The 15,831-nt window shown below is 39.5% G+C and overlaps 1 long non-coding RNA gene across 1 annotated transcript in view; it reads right to left on the bottom strand.

Annotated features, from left to right (window-relative positions):
- Positions 1-9,992, bottom strand: part of LOC140618761 (uncharacterized) — a 34,828-nt gene extending 24,836 nt beyond the window's left edge. Inside the window, exon 1 of the long non-coding RNA XR_012018840.1 lies at positions 9,902-9,992. This is a non-coding gene — a long non-coding RNA (uncharacterized lncRNA). The remainder of the gene's footprint in view (positions 1-9,901) is intronic.
- Between the last annotated feature and the right edge of the window lie 5,839 nt (positions 9,993-15,831).

Genomic DNA, 15,831 nt, shown 5'->3' with positions numbered 1-15,831 from the left:
AAAACATGACCAGCAGCACCCAGAACCAAGTGGAACAGCATGCTGGTTCACTCTGTGAGATTATATTCTCCCTGCATTTCCATTCTGCCCCCCTCTTTAATCTCCTTTATGTTTTGGTGGTCAATGTTGGCGCTTCCTACAAGTATTGCTGGTTTATATAAATTTGGAACTGAGCATCTAACATACGGCACTTAATGCACTCAGAACCAAGAGGATCACCCTCTAGACCCCTCAAGTAGACGGCACTCTCTCTCAACTACCACTTCTTCACTACCATCATCCTCCAGGATCCCCCCACTTTTTTCTTCCTTTTTTTTTTTCCTCTTTACATTTTTTTTTCTGTTATTCTTTTTCCTTTTTCTTCTTTGGGGTTTTTGTCCTTTTATTTTTACTATTAAAATTTGTTTCTCACTTTAGTGGTGCTTTTGTTTTATTTTGTTCTGATCTTCTTTTTCATTTTCTGGTCTCTGACCTCATCAGAATCATCTAGGGTGGAATTTACTTAGGTCGTGGTTGATATTTTTGACTCAGCCTGCTCATACAGCCACTCTCCACTGAAAAAAATGACTAGAAGGAAGAACTCACCACAAAAGAAAGAATCCGAAACAGTACTCTCTGCCACAGAGTTACAGAATTTGGATTACAATTCAATGTCTGAAAGTCAATTCAGAAGCACAAATATAAAGCTACTGGTGGCTCCGGAAAAGAGCATAATGTGCTCTAGAGACTTTGTTACTGCAGAATTTGGATGTAATCAAGCCAAAATTAAAAATCAATTAAATGAGATGCAATCCAAACTGGAGGTCCTAACGATGAGGGTTAATGAGGTGAAAGCAAGAGTGAGCAACATAGAAGACAAGTTGATGGTAAGGAAGGAAGCTGAGGCAAAAAGAGAAAAAACAATTAGGAGACCATGAGGAAAGGCTAAGGGAAATAAATGACAGCCTGAGAAAGAAGAATCCTATAAGTGAGGTTCCAGAAGATGCTGAGGGGAAGAGAGGGCCATGAAGTATATTTGAACAAATCATAGCTGAGAACTTCCCTAACTGGGGAGGGAACTAGGCATTCACATAAAGGACATAGAGGGGATCCCCCCCAATCAATAAAACCATTCAAAACCTCGACATTTAATAGTGAAACTTGCAAATTCCAAAGATAAAGAGAAATTCCTTAAAGCAGCGAGAGACAAGAGATCCCTAACTTATATGGGGAGAAATATCAGATTAACAGCAGACCCGTCCACAGAGACCTGGCAGGCCAGAAAAGGCTGGCAGGATATATTCAGGGTCCTAAATGAGAAGAACATGCAGCCAATAATACTCTATCCAGCAAGGCTCTCATTCAGAATAGGAGAGATAAAGAGCTTCCAAGATAGGCAGAAACTGAAAGAATATGTGACCTCCAAGCCAGCTCTGCAAGAAATATTAAGGGGGACCCTGTAAAAGAAAGAGGAAGTCCAAAGAAATAATCCACAAAGACAGGGAGTGAATAGGTATTACGATGACATTAAATTCATATCTTTCAATATTAACTCTGAACGTGAGTGGGCTTAATGACCCCATCAAAAGATGCAGGGTTTCAGACTGAATAAAAAAGCAAGATCCATCTATTTGCTGTCTACAAGAGACTCATTTTAGACCTAAGGACACCTACAGCCTGAAAATGAAAGGTTGGAGAACCATTTACCATTCAGATCGTCCTCAAAAGAAAGCAGGGGTGGCAATCCTTATATCAGATAAACTAAAGTTTATCCCAAAGACTGTAGTAAGAGATGAAGAGGGACACTATATCATACTTAAAGGGTCTATCCAACAAGAGGACCTAACAATCATGAATATTTATGCCCCTAATGTGGGAGCTGCCAAGTATATCAATTAATAACCAAAGTAAAGAGATACTTAGATAATACACTTATACTGGGAGACTTCAACATGGTACTTTCTGCAAATGACAGATTTTCTAAGCACAACATCACCAAAGAAACAAGAGCTTTAAATGATACACTGGACCAGATGGATTTCACAGATATTTACAGAACTTTACATCCAAACACAACTGAATACACATTCTTCTCAAGTGCACGTGGAACTTTCTCCAGAATAGACCACATATACTGGGTCACAAATCATGTCTTAACCAATACCAAAAGATTGGGATAGTACCCTGCATATTTTCAGACTATAGTGCTTTCAAACTAGAACTAAATCACAAGAAGAAATTTGGAAGAAACTCAAACACGAGGTTAAAGACCATCCTGCTAAAAGATGAAAGGGTCAACCAGGAAATTAGAGAGGAATTAAAAACATTCATGGAGACTACTGAGAATGAAGATACAACCATTCAAAATCTTTGGGATACAGCAAAAGCAGTCCTAAGAGGGAAATACATCACAATACAAGCATCCATCAAAAATTTGAAAAAAAAAAAAAAAACAAATAAACAAGCTAACCTTGCACCTAAAGGAATTGGATTAAGAACAGAAAGTAAGTGATCCCTGGGTGGCGCAGTGGTTTAGCACCTGCCTTTGGCCCAGGGCGCGATCCTGGAGACCCGGGATCAAATCCCACATCGGGCTCCCGGTGCATGGAGCCTGCTTCTCCCTCTGCCTATGTCTCTGCCTCTCTCTCTCTCTCTCTCTCTCTGTGACAATCATAAATAAATAAAAAATTTTAAAAAAAAGAACAGAAAGTAAAACCTACATCAGACAGAAGAAGAGAATTAATAAGGATTTGAGCAGAACTCAATGAAATAGAGACCAGAAGAACTGTGGAACAGATCAACAAAACCTGGAGTTGGTTCTTTGAAAGAATTAATAAGATATATAAGCCATTAGCCAGCTTTATTTAAAAGACAAAAGACTCAAATTAATAAAATCATGAATGAAAAAGGAAAGATCATAACCAATACTAAGGAAATACAAACGATTTTAAAAATGTATTATGAGCAGCCGTATGCCAACAAATTAAGCAATCTAGAAGAAATGGGTATATTTCTGGAGCAGGAAGAAATAGAAAACCTGAACAGGCCAATAGCTACGGAGGAAATTGAAGCAGTCATCAAAAACCTCCCAAGACACAAAAGTCCAGGGCCAGATGGCTTCTCAGGGGAATTCGATCAAATGCTTAAAGAAGAAATAATACCTATTTTACTAAAGCTGTTCCAAAGGATGGAAAGGGATGGAATACTTCCAAACTCGTTCTGTGAGGCCCGCATCACCCTGATTCCAAAACCAGACAAAGTCCCCACCAAAAGGAGAATTATAGACCAATATCCCTGATGAACACAGATGCAAAAATTCTCAACAAGCTACTAGCCAATAGGATCCAACAGTACATTAAGAAGATTATTCACCATGACCAAGTGGGATTTATCCCCGGGATGCAAGGCTGGTTCACACTCATAAAGCAATCAACATGATAGATCACATCAATAAGAGAAAAAACAAGAACTATATGATCCTCCCAATAGATGCAGAGAAAGCATTTCACAAAATACAGCATCTATTCCTGTTCAAAACTCTTCAGGGCGTAGGGATAGAGGGAACATTCCCCAGCATCTTAAAAGCCATCTACGAAAAGCCCACAGCAAATGTAATTCTCAATGGGGAAGCACTGGGAGCCTTTCCCCTAAGATCAGGAACATGACAGGGATGTCCACTCTCACCACTGCTATTCAACATAGTACTGGAAGTCCTAGCCTCAGCAATCAGACAGCAGAAAGAAATAAAAGGCATTCAAGTTGGCAAAGAAGAAGTCAAACTCTCCCTCTTTGCAGATGACATGACACTGTACATAGAAAACCCAAAAGACTCCACCCCAAGATTGCTAGAGCTCATGCAGCAATTTGGCAGAGTGGTAGGATGCAAAATCAATGCCCAGAAATCAGTGGCATTTCTCTACACTAACAATGAGACTGAAGAAAGAGAAATTAGGGAGTCATTCCCATTTACAATTGCACCCAAAAGCAGAAGATACCTAGGAATAAACCTAACCAAAGAGGTAAAGGATCTATACCCTAAAAACTACAGGACACTTCTGAAAGAAATTGAGGAAGACACAAAGAGATGGAGAAACATTCCATGCTCGTGGATTGGAATTAATACTGTGAAAATGTCAATGCTACCCAGGGCCATTGACACATTCAGTGCAATCCCTTTCAAAATAGCATAGACTTTCTTCAGAGAGTTGGAACAAATCATCTTAAGATTTGTGTGGAATCAGAAAAGACCCTGAATAGCCAGGGGAGTATTGAAAAAGAAAACCAGAGCCGGGGGCATCACAATGCCGGATTCAGGTTGTACTACAGAGCTGTGCTCATCAAGACACCGTGGTACTGGCACAAAAACAGACACATAGGTCAATGGAACAGAATAGAGAACCCAGAAGTGGATCCTCAACTCTATGGTCAACTAATATTCAACCAAGCAGGAAAGACTGTCTACTGGAAAAGGACAGTGTCTTCAATACATGGTGCTGGGAAAATTGGACAGCCACGTGCAGAAGAATGAAACTGGACCATTGTCTTACACCAGACACAAAGATAAACCCAAAATGGTTGAAAGATCTAAATGTGAGACAAGAATCCATCAAAATCCTAGAGGAGAACATGGGCAACACCCATTTTGAACTCGGCCACAGCAACTTCTTGCAAGATACATCCATGAAGGCAAGAGAAACAAAAGCAAAAATGAACTATTGGGACTTCATCAAGATAAATAGCTTCTGCACAGCAAAGGAAACAGTCAACAAGACTAAAAGACAACCTACAGAATGGGAGAAGTTATTTGAAAATTACATTATCTAGGATGCCTGGGTGGTTCAGCGATTGAGCATCTGCCTTTGGCTCGGGGCGTGGTCCCGGGGTCCTGGGATCAAGTCCCACATCAGGCCCCGCATGGAGCCTGCCTCTCTCTGTGTCTCTCATGAATAAATAAAGAAAATATTAAAAAAAAAGAAAATGACATATCAGATAAAGGGGTAGTATCCAAGATCTATAAAGAAACTATTAAACTCAACAGCAAAGAAACAAACAATCCAATCATGAAATGGGCAAAAGACATGAACAGAAATCTCACAGAGGAAGACATAGACGTGGCCAACAAGCACCTGAGAAAATGCTCTGCATCACTTGCCATCAGGGAAATATAGATCAAAACCACAATGAGATCCCACCTCACACCAGTGAGAATGGGGAAAATTAACAAGGCAGGAAACCACAAATGTTAGAGAGGATGTGGAGAAAAGGGAACCCTCCTGCACTGTTGGTGGGAATGTGCCACTCTAGAAAACTGTGTGGAGGTTCCTCAAAGAGTTAAAAATAGACCTGCCCTATGACCCAGCAATTGCACTGCTGGGGATTTACCCCAAAGATACAGATGCAGTGAAATGCCGGGACATCTGCACCCCGATGTTCATAGCAGCAATGTCCACAATAGCCACACTGTGGAAGGAGCCTCGGTGTCCACTGACAGATGATGGATAGAGAAGATGTGGTCTATGTATACAATGGAATATTCTTCAGACATTAGAAACGACAAATATCCACCATTTATTTTGACGTGGATGGAACTGGAGGGTATGATGCTGAGTGAAGTAAGTCAGTCGAGAAGGACAAGCATCATATGGTCTTACTCCTAATGGGAATATAAGACAGTGAAAGGGATTATAGGGGAAAGAAGGGGCACTGAGTGGGGAAAATTAGAGAGGGAGACAAATGATGAGAGACTCCTAATTCTGAGAAACAAATGAAGGGTGGTGGAAGGGTAGGTGGGCGGGTGGGGTACCTGGGTGATGGGCACTGAGGGGGGCACTTGAGGGGATGAACACTGAATGCTATACTATATGTTGGCAAATCGAACTTCAATTAAAAAAAAACAAAGAATATTATATGAAAGGAAAAAAAAATCACATCCCTCTTCCCACACCTTCACAAGTATGAATTCTGGTGTTATGCGGTGAGTCATCGATACGTAAGTCTTTTTCTTCATTTTGTTGACATGTTCTCCCTTGAATTTCAAAATGTTTACCTATATAAACAAAATGATTATTTCAAAATATAGTAGAAATGACTCTTAAACATAATCCCCTAAAGGAAGCTGAGGTTAAATAAGGGAAGAGGAGGAGTATCTGGCCAGCTCAGTGATAAGAACATGTGGCTCTTGATCTTGAGGTTGCGAGTTCACACCCCATGTTGGGTGAGAGATTACTTAAAGATAAAATCTTAAGAAAAAAAACTTTTTAAAAAAGGAAGAGAAGCATATAACTACTTTTTATTTAAAAATGTATGTATTTATTTGCCAGAGAGGGAGAGAGAGAGCACAAGTAGGCAGAGTGGCAGGGAGAGGGAGAGGGAGAAGCAGACTCTCCGCTGAACAGAGAGCCCATTGCGGGATCATGACCTGAGCTGAAGGCCGACGCCTAACCGACTGAGCCACCCAGGCGCCCCGAGAAGATGTAACTATTAAAACAAAAACAACAAAATCACTCTGTGGCAGGTGTCATGGGAAGTCACTTCACCGTACGTCCCTGTCACTTCGTCTTCAGCAGGAGGACCTCAGCTGTGTACTACTATGTGACAGATGAGGTGAAGAAACACACCCAGGTCACAGTGATGGACAGTTCTCGGGCTCTCGGTCGCTAGCCTTTCTTTGTATTGGACTACTTCCTTTTTTCCTGATTGTGCAAAAGATTAAGTCCACAGAGCCACATAGATTTTCTTCTTAATGCAGGGAGCTTGATAGAATTCTCGACCAAATTATCCTGCTACCGCATCAGAGCATACACATTCTGCTCCCAGAAGTTTCTGGCACCAAGCCTACCCGATCTCTCCAGAGCTACACCAAGTAGAGTATAAGAAGCTGCATCAGGAACTCACATGCTTGATGTGCCCTATTATTCCCACAGATCCAGCCAATGAATTAATTTTAGCTTCCCAGATTCCCTAATCCACAATATTGGGCTTTTTGTGTCCATCAGCTTTGCGTCTTCCCCTCAGACTCGGGCATTTTAAGAATGAATGAAATTAGAAATGTTTCCAAAAACAGCATCTCTGAAATACTATTATGGCCTGTTGCAACCTACATTTCTGTCTCTTCGGCCAGAATGTGCAAGAACTTCAAGTAGTGCCCAGATGTTTTGAGACATTTGATTAGCAGAAGTTATTCCTCTGCAAGTGTGAGAGATTTATTTTGAGATGTGTGCTGTTACCCCGACTGCTGCTATAAAGCTGTGGGTTGTTCTTTCCTTTTTGCCATAGGAGTACTTTATAATTTCAGTAAGATTCTCTCTGCATGAAATAATGTACTTTAATGTAGATTTCCTGCAGCAATCCACAAATACTTCTCTGTGGGATTTTACGTTTCAACCAATTCAATGTACTCATATCACTTTTAAATTCATTTTTACTTACATTTTTATAATGTTCACCCCGACTAGTAATTTTAGCCTCACCACAGATATTTTTTGTCACGTTCCCTATAAATCTTAAAGCCCTAGAACTCTGAGCCATAAGGCAAAAAAAAAAAAAAAAATCTTTTTTTTTTCTCGGATCTCCATTCTAATATGGTATGACAAGTATTAGATCATAAAATATTAAATAAAAATGAAAATTTTCCTCAATGTTAACATGATTAGTTTGGATTAAAAAATAAAACAGGATAGCTTTTGCTGACTTGCATTACAGTCTGGCTGAAGGAAGAGCAACATTCTTATTTGGATATAGCCTACACATATATATTTTTCTGACCTCTGGAATGGTTCTTTTGGTTTAAGCTTTTTAATTCCAATTCCAATTTCAATAAACTTTATTGGCATGGCAAGGAATGCAAGCATGGCTAGAATCCATAAATTATGTTTGTGACTCTAGGGCAGCAGGTTTCACAGAGGAAATGGGATTTTTTTTCTTGCATCTTCATTTTCCATTAAGTAAAGGAAATGGAAGAGAATATTTCAGTCCTAGTAAGACAGAGCAGAAGAGGGAAAAAATGGACTTCTCAGTGGGGCTGCTTTATGCAATGAGCCATGAGTAGGAAGCAAACACTGTCTTTAAAGAATTCAAAGAAATACCAATTCAGGATTTTATATCAAAATAAAGTGCGTATATAGGAGAATATCTAGGCTTTGCAGGGTCTGAAGTTTAACACAACTTTGTGAATAATTTTTTTAAGAAAATAAATTAAAATTAAAAATTAGATTCCAGTGAATATTGATGAAACAAATCATGACAAATTGTATATTTTTAAAAGCTGACAAGTAAAATAAACTTAAAAAAAATTCAAGGAAACCACGTTTTTATTAATTACTGTCTAATTTTAACTCACCCCATTCCCAGCACCTCTTTATATAGCAATTCCTGTATTTTATTTTTTTAAGGTTTTATTTATTCATGAGAGACACAGAGAGAGGCAGAGACACAGGCAGAGGGAGAAGCAGGCTCCATGTGGGGAGCCTGATGCGGGATTCGATCCCAGGACCCAGGGTCATGCCCTGGGCCAAAGGCAGATGCTCAACCGCTGAGCCCCAATTCCTCTATTTTCTATAAATGGAATGAAAAGATAACCTAATCTGTCTTCTAGTCTGGTGGATCCCATGAGTTTTAAATTAATGTTAATTTGGAAGACTGTATTTCCACCTTTTAAGTCATGGTTGGCAATGTCATGCCAAGATGCTCCTATGTTGTTCTGCATTAAAAATAGGTGACTTTAAAAACAGACATATACAATGTTGATAGTACTGCGTTAGGCATGTGCCCTTCCATCTGAGGAGTTCTATAAATTCCATCGTGCATAATTCTCATCAAAAAGAAAAAAATGTATGCTGCATTTATAATTGTACATGTTGCATTGGTGAGTCTATTCCTCCCAGAAAAGGACTTCCGTTTTGAACAGGGGTCTACTTTTAACTTTTAAATGTTCAATATTTGAAAAAAATTATCCCAGACTAGCTTCTGGCTCCATACATTCCAAATTCTTTTTTCTCTTCCATCACTGATATCCTCTCGTGCCAATTACCGTAGAGTCGTCTCTGGTCTTCTCGCTCCCTAGCATGACCCTTGGTGAGTCAGCCCAGAATATTCATGAAAGGACAACCAGGAATAACTTAACTATATATGAATGTAATTGCAAACCAACCACAGAAATTTATTCCGCTGACCCAGGATTTCTCAATGTTGACACTATTGACATTTTGGGCCCAATCAATCTTTATTGGTGGGAGGCAGGGTCATTCTGTAAATTCCAGGTGTTTGGCAGCCCCCTGGGCCTCTCTGTGCCAGCAACATTCCCACCACTCCCCATCCCAGTTTTGATACCCAAAAATGTCTCCAGACATTGCAGAGTGTCCCTGACAGGCAAAGTTGTCTCCAATTCAGAATCAAGGCATTCTGAACTCATCTAGTTAACTGAATACCCAAAAAGTCTACCCCTATTCCAGTATTACTCAGCGGGGCAAAACATGGCACAGGGCAAGCTGAAGAGGAAAGAGACGAGGTCTCAAGCAATTGCAGGTATAATATCTTTTCTCTGCAAATGTTACAAAAAGCCCCTGATTACAGAAACTATTGTTAGGGCCCTCGCAGGGGTTCAGAAGGGGTCCGTGTAACGGGGTTTATACTTTATGAAGTTTGCAATAAATCACTTTCTGTTTATACTTGAGACTTGGAGGAAAATATGGACTTCTGGTCTTTGTATACTCTGTTACGCAGGGTTCCCTGAACTGTCTGAAGTGCTCCTAGTGGGCAATAGTTGTGTACATTGTACTGAATAGGAAAAACCTAGATCACTGAATGGCTCTCGGGTTCCCTCAGTCATTATCTCTGGCCTCGGTATCTAGCGTGATGTGCCAAACGTCCGACAGTGGAAAATATACGTGTAGCGGCCAAATAGGATTGACAAACTAAGACTTACGAGGTTGTGAGATCGAGCCCTGTGTCAGACTCCATGCCCAGTGTGGATTCTCTCTTCCTCTCCCCCTCCCCATCTTGCACGCTCTCTCTCTCAAAGAAATTAAACAATTAAAAAATTAAAATAGAAATAAATAAATGGTACACATGAATATTTACAAAGAATATATATATATATAACTAAGAGTTAAGTTAAATAGGTTTCTTTCCTGTGTAGTGTTTTGCAAACATAGTTGACAATAAGGTCTTTTTCCATGGAACTCTCTTTATTATCTCGCTGGACACTAGTATTATTTAGGGAACAGCCTGGTGAATGTTGGTATTGTGGTAAGAAGATGACATTTGTACCAGGAAGTTTTGGGTCCAAATCTTGTGTCAGCACTTTGCTAGCAATGCAGCCATAGTGAAGTTTATCCCCTTCAGGCCTTTGAAATCTTATCTATAAAAACTGGGATCAAAATACCTGCCCCAGTGTATTATTATGAGGCTTAGAGGTAGCATATAGAGAGTATTTTGTGCGGTACCTGACACATGGTACATACACCATAGATCACACCTGTTAATGTCTGAGTGTGTTCCTTGAAAGGACTTTAAAGAAGCATCATTAGTCTGAAATCACAGGGAAGACATTTGTATTGAGTTGTAATTCTTCTAGCTTTTATTAATGTACGTTGAGTGACTTTTTAGGGAGAATGAAATCTGCTTGGATTTGTTGAGCCCCTTGAAGTGCTCAATTGTGTGTGTGTGTGTGTGTGTGTGTGTGTAAAAACCTCTTGGCTCTAGAAGAAGCAAACAGCTTTCTCTAGTAGAGAATAATCCACTATTGATTTGATATGGAAATAACAGTATTCTTAGTAAGGCTATATACCAAGTATTAACCATGGTTGTGTCCAAGTGGGTAGGAGTTGTAAGTTTCACAAAGTTCTTCTTTTGAATTTTTCTGTGTTATTTTTGTAATGAGGAAAAAGTTATTTTTAAAATTTAAAATAATAAAACCCTGAGTTCCTTGGTGCCAAAGTTCTGGTAACGCTCATGCTCCTGGTAGGAGGAGATTGTGTCTATTTAGATAGTGCTATACACAGCACAATTCTTCCAAGACCTATAAATAACCATCTCTTTTTTAGGATTAAAAAAGAGATCTTAGGGATCATCATTTCCCATGCTTTCCTGTGCAATCTGAAGAAGTGGATCCCTGGGAGTTTAGGGTACTTGCAAGCAGTGAGTTGATGATAGAACCAGGACGTGTGTGCTTTTCCACATATTTCTGTTTAACAAACAACACAGATCTTGGGTCACTAGGGGAAGGGTCCATTAAAAGGAATGTTGACAATTCACTACTGTCAGTTCCATTATTCATATTCGAATTCCTTCCAAATTATCCTACTAATGTAATCCCAGCTGCCTTGCTTCTTTGCCTCTTAAAACAAGCTCTCAATGGTAAATGTCTAAAATAGTCACAGACTGTCTTATAATCTTCCCCTATTCCCTTCTCCCTTCTGGCATTTTTTTCCCAGATTCTGAATCTATCTCTTCTCCCCTACCCACAGTGTCTTATGCTATTCCTGGCTGCTTCAAGTCTCTATCCTGGCCTTCACCCAAAACTTCCCCATTTTAAAGTTTTCATAATTCCAAAATTTCCCCCTCCTTCCCTAGCTCTGGCCAACTCCAACTTAAACTTCAAGATTTACCTCACATCTGTGGTCCTTTGTCTGAAACTTTTACCCAATTCCCAAGGCCACATTGGTGATTCCTCCTCCTAATAATTATCACTTACTAAAATCGGAGTTGTGTTTCTTTCCCCAACCAGCATATGAGACTGACAAGTCTTACTCATTTTTGTAAGAGGTTAACTTGCAAGAGGATGCTAAATAAATAGACGCTGGATGAGTGAATTCACCTCTGAAGGTAGCTCATCCCCACTAGATTTTTGAAATAATTCCAACGGATGTATAATCGACGCATAGACCTTCTACTCTACCCTCACAGGATATTTGAGTGTTTGGCAAGACACGTGAGATGATGGCATTTTTAGACCTAGGGACTCTAAGGAATGCCCCTAAATTCATAACATATAGGCAATGAAGGTCGCCCTGGTACATAGGCTGGTCTGTACTTGAAGTGTGCAGCAGCTGGAAGAGTCTGGTACCAGAAACTAGTGAGGCAGCAAAAGAAAAAACACTGGGAAATCCTAGGAAGGCATTGGGAAGTTAGAGGAGAGGGAGAGATGAGAAAACATGATGGAAAACAACTAGTATTGGGGGGGGGGGGTCCCAAAGCAGAAACAGGCAACAGGGAACTTGGATCATTGTTGCTCATAGAGATTTGGCCACCAAACTGCTCTTTCACTGTATTAAGTTAAATACAGCTTCTTCTGTGACATCAGAATAAATTTCATCCTCCAGTTTCACATTTCAGTAGCAGAAACTGACAACTCAGATCCCAAATTGTCCCCATTAGAAGTGAGAGAAACAGATGGGAGGGGAGTACACAGAGTAAAGATATTTGTCACCCATCCTTGCTAGAAAATGACAGAAATTAATTGCTTCTTCATCTGGCTTTTTACAGCAGGTTGTTTGAACCTTAGTTGTGCCTCTCCTATTTGCCTTTATTTCTAATTGTTTTTTCCCCCACGTCATCCTCCCTGGCCCCATACTCAACATTAGATGGCAACTTAGGCTCTCAGATGTATGGAACCTTGTGCTCCATCTCTGTTCCCCTCAATGCCCAGCACAGAGCATTAAATGTAGGAAGGAAGGAGGAGGAAAGGAGAGAGGGAAAGATGCAGAGAGGAATGGCCATGTTAGGAGGGTATTGGTCAACAAGAAGCAGGCATGTGGGTAGGAGGATTGGAGGTCATGGGATGGCCTGGGGTGGGGGAAATGGAGGCCGAGGGTGAAGAAGCAGCAAAAGGAGATGGTGATGACAGAACAATTGCAAAACCTAGTTTCAAATCCACTTGCCTTTTCTGTGATTATTGCTGAGAGTTTTGCAGAGTCTGGTGTTTCAATTTGTATTGAAGTAGTTAGGGCCAACTTTTCAATTTATTCCACTGCTAAATAATTAATCTGCCCTTGGGCTCCTTAGTAAACTGATCAGCAGCTGTATCACTACCGGACAAAATAGCTCTGTGATGGGTCTTGTCACTTATCAACTCAGGTGTCGTTTTTCTTCTTGAGAAATCATATCTTTAGATCTGAATCACGTAATTATTTTTTTTAATACAGGAGTAGGTTGCAATGATTTAAAGGCATTACTAATGTCTTACCTAGCCTCCTCAAACATGTCTATTTGCTAAGATTTATAGATTCTCTACCAAGATTTATTTTTCTTGACAGTTTTGCTAAGAATCTGGAGGACCCGGTGGGTCATCCTAATCTCTTTCTCTCTCCAAAATCCAAGGATAACTGGCAGCATGTCACATAGAGGAGATAGAAACTCAAAAACTAGTGGAATTATGTGATTTAGAGATGCATGACCATAGAGTACACCTTAACCAATAGCTTTTCATAACGCAGAAACCATTCCCATTCCCATTTCGCCCCGAGAAGCGGTTAATTAGCACATGGCTTTAAGGACGCACTAGGAAATTGCAGATCCCTTTCTGTGACCTGGCATTTTTCATGTAGAAAGAATTAAGAAGCAAGACTTAAGACCCTTTCTATCTATTCTGTGAATCTACGAAACCTAAGTACTCATTCCCCTGGGGTAGATCAATTGATGGATCCATCAATTAATTGATTGATTGATTGCTTATTTAGTGGTAGATGTAGGTCTTAGTTTACAAAATTGAAACTAGTACATTAAAATATAAATGAGTAAAGAAATTAAAGCGAAAGGAAAATAGGGTAGACCAGTAAAATAAGGCCACCAGAAATTTAGTATATAACAAGGTAGGCCAACAAACTGCACAATTACTAAATATAACTGCAAATTCAGCTCTGTGTTTCCTAGCAGCCAAAGCAAAAAAGAAAACCCCTATTGTTACACAATTTTCCATGAAATATAAATACACATGGTTTAGAAAATTAAGTTTTTTTTTTCTTATCCATTAACCATACTTTCTTTTCTTATACAGAGTCAAAATACTACTTTACATTGAACCTAGTCATGGTTTCAAAAGCAAAATGCAGTAAAAGTCTTTTTTTTTCTGACATTTTTCAGATATCGCAATAATAATTGTAATGATGTTTTATTTATTTATCGTCTGTCTCTCTCTGCTAGAGTATAAACATAGTACACAGATTTTTTTTTGCCTAGTTTGCACCTTCCTGTACAAGCAATACCTAGAATGGTACCCAGGACTGTGAGGTGCACAGTGAATATTTATTAAGTAATCGAAGAAAAAAAACTAGGTTGTGTGGGGCAGGCTGGCAGGAGAGATAACTTAATCCACGAAATTAAGGGTTTATAACCGGTAACTGGATCGTAGGCTGTAAGCCTGATCACTTTGTATTTCCTGAAGTATTTTATGATTAAAAGACAGAATTTTGAAGAAGCGTTGTGACCTTAGCTTTGCCTTCTTGAACCTACGTAGGAAGGGTAAAACTCCAAGCACTCAGATCTTAGATGACTGAAACAGCCCTAAACTGGGGACACCTGGCTGGCTCCACTGGTAGACCATGCAACTCTTGATCTCAGGCAGTGACTTCAAGCCCCATGTTGGGCATGGAGCCTACATAAACAAAAAGTTCCTCAACTGTTTCAGGGTGCAATCTAACTTTATCCAGGATGCCTTGGAATTTAGGTTTACAGATTTCCTTGTTGCATTAGGAACTGAGTTCTGAGTCTCAAACGAGGAGTTGTGATTATAAACTTTCAATATCTCTGGGTGTAAATAAATGATGTTGACAGTTATTTGTCATGCCTAAAAGAAAATATTTCATCAGCAGAAAGAACACAACAATATAAACTAATAAGTTGGCATTCTTGATCAATATTGCTGCTATAGGCAAAAAAAAAAAAAAGGAAAGGAATAAGGGAAAGAATGGTCTTCAATATCTTGTGTCATAATGATGTTTTAAACATCAAATGGCAAGTTAAGCTTTATTACTCTGTTCTGTTGTTGTTTCTTAAAAAAAAAAATTCTCTCAAGGGATTTGTTCTTTCATTGTCTCAGAATTCTACACCTTCTTCTGCTGGACTGTTAAACTGCTTGACCTTGAAGAGTCTTCTCATCCATCCATCCATCCATCCATTCATCCATCTGTTCATCCATTCCCCAACTATCATAATTTGAACGCTTCTATGACAGTAACTATTTTATGGGCAGCGATACAATGACAAACAATAAAAACTGCTTAACTTCCAGGAAATTAGAGTGACGGCCTATGCACCAATTCAAGTTCAATTCCTAAGGAGGGAACGATCCCCAGAGTTAATGACCAATAGATTCACATATAAAAGATTTAAACAAGTGTGTGGGATGATATGGGTGTGGGCCTCGCAGAAAATAGCAACTATAGTTTCAGCCCTTCAATAGCTTACAATCTATAGGAGACAACAAAACGATAGTTATGGCAGGAAATATACCAAATGTAAATGATGCTTAAATCTTCCAAATAACTACTGACAAAGGCTATCTCCCAGTTTATGTGTTTCTCTGATTAAATATATGATTATATCAGGATAGAATGTGATTGTTAGCATTTACAGTAAAGGAACAGTAACAGGATGCTCAGAACTGTATTCGTGGCAAATGCAGAAGAGAGGAGACTGGAGATACATTTTAAAATTTCTATAAATTTTCTATCACAATGTGCCTTTTTTTGTGGCAATTCAGTATATTTTTGCTATTGGACCTTAGTGTTTTGACACAGCATACTTAACCCTGCAGACTCTGGAGTCGGGGCCTGAATCTGCCCATTAGCTCCACCACTTAGTTCCTTAAGCAGGTCGCTTCATCTATTCGAGTATCCGTTTTCTCATTCTTCATGT

The sequence above is a fragment of the Canis lupus genome, chromosome 1, assembly GCF_048164855.1.
Source record: "Canis lupus baileyi chromosome 1, mCanLup2.hap1, whole genome shotgun sequence".
Taxonomy (NCBI): Eukaryota; Metazoa; Chordata; class Mammalia; order Carnivora; family Canidae; genus Canis; species Canis lupus.
Note: the sequence above shows the minus strand (reverse complement) of the source record. Positions and strands in the feature narration are given on the sequence as shown.